The sequence below is a fragment of the Asterias amurensis genome, chromosome 4 (genome assembly GCF_032118995.1).
Source record: "Asterias amurensis chromosome 4, ASM3211899v1".
Classification (NCBI taxonomy): Eukaryota; Metazoa; Echinodermata; class Asteroidea; order Forcipulatida; family Asteriidae; genus Asterias; species Asterias amurensis.
The window spans coordinates 26332970-26338442 of NC_092651.1; the positions used below are offsets into that span (position 1 = coordinate 26332970).

At 38.3% G+C, this 5473-nt stretch overlaps 1 long non-coding RNA gene across 1 annotated transcript; it reads right to left on the bottom strand.

Annotated features, from left to right (window-relative positions):
- Positions 1-692: 692 nt before the first annotated feature.
- LOC139936726 (uncharacterized) lies at positions 693-5071 on the bottom strand. The gene is made up of 3 exons (XR_011786008.1): positions 4620-5071; positions 3131-3256; positions 693-880 (listed from the first exon to the last, which is right to left on the bottom strand). It is a non-coding gene; the product is annotated as an uncharacterized lncRNA (long non-coding RNA).
- Between the last annotated feature and the right edge of the window lie 402 nt (positions 5072-5473).

Sequence of the window (5473 nt, forward strand, 5' to 3'; positions counted from 1 at the left end):
TATTGTTGTTGTTGTTTTTTTGTGTTTTTTTGTGTTGTTTTTTTTTTGTGTTTTTTTTTTTTTTGGGGGGGGGGGGTTGTGGGGGGGGGGCGGACAGTTACTGTCGTCCCCGTGTTTTAAGCAGCCTAATTCATTGTGACATCAGACCTTGTTTGGTCTTGCTCTATTTCTCGAGAAAACAATGTTATTCAAATTATTGCTTTTTCGTTTTATATGGAAATACTTTTACCGGCTGGTGATTTCAAATTCAGAATGCATTACTTCGCGAGTTTGACAGAAAAGCAAAAATGTACTTGTATAAACAACAGTTTTAATATGTTGTAAAGAGCAATGTAAAATCGGCAGTTCAAACCCATATTTAAAAGCAGCAAAATATTGTGAATTATCCGCATCAATGTTACAGATTATTTCTTTCAAAATAATTTTCCCCTCTGTAATACAATTTGTCTTAATTCCTCACATTAGAGATGTGGGATGACTTAAAGGCCTATAGATGCACCCACAAAATAGGACTAAGCAGAGCGTCGACCTCATTATTTGTTTGAAGGCCCCTCAATATTATATTCTAGACAAACTAGAGAGCCCCCCAAAAAAACAAAAAAACTGGGACTCCCCATATTAAACTGAGCATAGGATTAAAGTTCAAGAGTCAAAAAATAATGTCCCCTTTACTGTACAAAAAGCTGTGGGTCTTTTTTAGTGTATTTTTTAACTAGTTGGCATTTTGCACTGTATGCTATGGGAGTTTGTTTAGTGGAGCGCACCCCTAGTGACGTGTCGTAGCCGAGTGGATTCGAGCACCAGACACAAGCTCTGCATGGTGTTTCTTATCAGCAGTGTGTTGGTCCTAGTTTTTGTCCTGACGTCTTTGTGTTGGATACTGTACGTAAAAGAACCAAGTGCACTTATCTTAAAGATTGTGCCACAGCACCTTGGTAAACCAGGGGCCAAATTTATAGAACTGCTTATAGATATAAGCACAAAATGTGCTTAGAAGCACGAAAACAGCTTGCTTATTTTACAATGTTACTGGCCAATAGCTGCAGTTAACTGTAGAATAACAATTGCGTGGAGTCGTTGCCGGTAATCCAATTTTACTAAGCAAGGATTTGTTTAGCTTAAGCAAAGTGTGTGCTTAAGCAGCTCTATGAAATTAGGCCCAAATACACATAGCAGCATTTGATCACATGATGCACAGATAATGTATGGGTATCATACTTCAAAACGTGGCTCCACAACACCTTGCATGAAAATATTAATTGAGGAAGCGCCTTGAGCGTAAATGAGTGACGGAGTTGAGCACATGCAGTCACAATATTGTTATCACACAAGAAAACTTTTAACAATCGAGACCTTGACTAAATTCAAATCCATGTTAAAAAATAGCAAACTCCAGTCGTGTGAAAGCGATCCTAGTTAATAAATAAGGACCCGTGTTGTTTTAAACAGAGAGTCAGACCTCCTCAAAAAGGAAATAGCACCCATGTTAAGATCGCCGTGGTATGTTGCATCCATGAAACGATTACTGTACCAAGAACCCTTGCTTTAATGACGGTATCAGTATTCGCATGCATGACCGTGTCATTTGTTAGAATCAATTAACACACATTGCACAAACAGGTGAGCATCAATTAGGCCCGTGGTGCTCAAAATGGATGTAAATTTACAGTCAGAGTGCTTTGAAAAAAAAATCAAAGCAGAAAGCTGTAAGCGTAAATATTCCGGCCAAAATATCATTTCCCTGAATGTTTTTCAAATTTCCATAATCCTTGCACCCTCAATTGAGTTTAACTAAGGGAATCAATGTGTGGTGAAGAGGTTTTCAACTAGTGGTTTAATCCCAACGAGGCCTGGTTCTTGATAATTTCACCGAGATGAGGTAAATTATCAAGAACCAGGCCTCGGCGGGTTTAAACCACTAGTTGAAAACTGATTCAACACACTTTGATTCCCATTCATAAATGACCTTTCGGTCAAAAACATCAACACTTTTGGTCAAAAAGTAAAATAAATGCAAAAATTATAATTGTTCAATGATTTCTTTCAACACAACACCCCCTCCAGCTGTGAAATGGTAAGGCCCTCCGCCACCCTCGAGTAAACAACTCCTTATACGGGAATGATGTGCGCGTCACGCGTATCGCGTGATGTGGCACAACTGTCCCGGCCGTTGCTCTCGACCAATAGGAATAAAGAAACTGTCTTAAAATCACAGGCGCAAGCTCGCGTGCCACGCCCATGTTTCAACACTTTTTACTGGTCATAAACAAAGGTTTATACACACCCACGTGACGCGCTCTACACCATTAGGAATAGCGAAACTGTCTGAGGTATTCATGAATGTCTATTTTTGCTTTTGTTTTTCATCCTTCATTTGTGTATAATGAGCTCGTTAAGAACCTTTAAGGCAGCAAACTACCTTGTCTCAATACAAATACGGTAGCCATTAAAGGAACACGTTGCCTTGGATCGGTCGAGTTGGTCTTTGAAAATCGTTTTTGACCGTTTATTATAAAATGCATATGGTTAGAAAGATGATGTAAAAGTAGAATACAATGATCAACACAAATATGCCTCGAAATTGCGTGGTTTTCTTTTTACCTCGTCCAATAACACGGTCGGCCATTTATGGGGGTCAAAATTTTGACCCCCATAAATGGCGGACCGTGATAGTTCGCGACGTAAAAAGAAAACCGTGCAATTTGGAGAGATACTTGTGTGGATCATTATATTCTACTTTTAAAACATCTTTCTAACCATATACGTTTCATAACAAACGGTTTCAAACGCTTTTTATAGACCAACTCGTCCGATCCAAGGCAACGTGTTCCTTTAAGAGTCATAAAAGAGGATACACATTAATTTATTGAGACCAACCAGGTATACCTGGCGGTAAAAATAACCAACCCTGTAAAATAGTACTGTTCACAATATCAATGCCATGACATTGACTCAGCGAAAATAAAAAAAGTCAAAAGAATACTCTTAGTAACCATAGTCACAATCTCCGCGTGTGTTTTTTTTTTTTTTGTCAACCTTTTTTGTAGGATTATTTTAGCTTCCAAAATTTATAAAAGATACCCGTATATTTGTGATGTTTTTACACCATATTGAATGTTTAGTTGCGTACATCTTGTGGCGTGCTCTCGATACCAGTGTTTGCACACATCTGATAGCAGCTGAACTAGACAACTTTAAGACGACAGTGTCCGTCAACGGCGTCCTTCAAGAGGGTCTGTTACGTCATATGGTGACTCTGAAAATTAATGGTAATAAAATCATTGTTTAGAAGTACAGCAGCTAGAAGTGCAGGAAATTTGTATGCATTTTGAGAAATATTGAGAATTGTTAACACCCCAAAAATAGGAAAATAATGTTTAGGCCTACATATTGACAATTGCGTATGTTTACCTAATTATTTTCTCCTGACTCTCACGCAATAGATTAAGCCTAAATTCTAACAGGTTAAATATATCTAACCTGTATATAATTTATCTATTAACTTATTTTGCAGGTTTAATATATCATGTGAATGGTTGATTACACTAAACAGGAACACTGTGAAAATTAATTTAAATAAAAACATATTTGGTTTTAAGTACAGCATTTTGGACAAAAATATGCATTTTGAGAAACTTTAACAACCAAAATGCATGCAAAACAAGACACTAGGTCTACATGTTAAAAATTGTGCATGAATTGTTGTGTTCCTCTATTTCTCCTGACTTACGCGACGGACTAAGCCTTAATTCTAACATGTTTAATATACCATGGGGAAAATGTCCGTATCCTGCCACCATTTTTGTTCATTCGTAATGTAATAAATTAGTTTCTAATTGACTTAAAGGATATTATTGCTTTGGGTAAAAATGAGTGACAAGGTGGTGGCAGGATACGGGAATCTGTCCATTTAAAGTACTTGCAATGGTTAATCACACAAAACAAGACCACTGTATAATAGGCCTACCTTTAGAAAATTATATGTAACAATGCGTCTTTGTTTATATATTTTATAACAATGACCTTCTCGGTAAAAGTTAACATCAAAATATTCCGATGATTTGATTTATCTTGATAGCTTTAAACCGTATCTAAATGGGCGCTACGGCCACAGCTAGAGGTTTTGGCGTAACCCTAGAGCAACCAGCTGCCACTGTTACGTGCTGAAAATCTACACAGCGAAATGTGTGTAAAATGTGTGTAAGACGGGACAAGAAGAAGTTCAAATAGCGCCTTAGTATGCACGATCTAAGGCGCTGAATAAATTGCACATGCCAAAAGATTGAAGCAGGTGCAATTCTGTGGACAAATTTGAAGAAAATTAAGAAACGGAATTCAAATAATGGAAGTTAACATTAAACAAAAATCAATACCTTAATTAATACATGTAACTGGTAAAATGAATTCCTGAAGAGTGAAAGTGCAAAAAAATTACTGTTATGTAAAAGTACAGAATCAATCAATGAAATACATTCAGACTGATATTTAATACATAAACCAATAAACACACAAGTTAATAAAGCAGGATTTAGGCAAAACAGAGTCAAAATCAATGGTATTATAAAGGCACATTTAAATCAAAAACAAATAAGATATCACTGAGTATAACAAATATTTACCTTTAAGGAAGCTGCAAGTTTAAGCCCCCGCCCAGTCAGTTCCCAGCCGTTATGCCAAGCTCTTCATCAACAGCCCACATGAGATCTGCCCACAGTCACTGGTAGGGTGGGTAGCCCAGGTTGGACTCCTCTGTTGCATGCAGTGGCACTGACTGACGTTCTACCAGGGCTACTAGGGTGGGTATACGTTGAACCGGGAGTTCAGCTCAGGAGCAACGGCTGTTGGGTGGCTTTCACAAAGAGTGAGGACTAGTCCTAGGAGATATTAAAACCTTAAGGCTAGCATAAATGTTACGACGAGTAGACGTCCTAACTCGAGATAAGACTCGTCCTAACTCTTCGTGAAATCCTCTCCCGGGTCCGGTCCAGCAGCACCGTCACTCTCGGTCAAAATCTATCGGTGGGGAGGGTCGAGTTGTCTTAGAAGACAGAGTATAGATGCGAGCCCAACGCTGCATTATACGGGTCACACGTATGCCTGCTTGAGCACTGACTGAGGACCACACAATAGGTGGTCAAGTCTTGTCTCCATTAAACATTCCAGAAAAGAAAAAGAAACAGGTGGATGGGAAGTATGTGAAGAATGGGGTCGTTACACAAACTGGTTCGACTTTCATGAAGTCTGTCAGCACAACAAAAATCGCTTAACACAGAGTAGTAGGCACATTGCTTGGCAGAAAACCAGGTTTACCAGCCCAAATTACATTAAGTTTACAAAGTTTGCTAAGCAAAGAAATTGCTCAAGCAGTATTTGCTGTTTTACAGCTTTATAACATTGGGACATGGAGCTTTATGTAGTTCGGACACGGCCACACTAAAACTCTCTCTTTTTTTTCCATTCCGATGTTATCAGA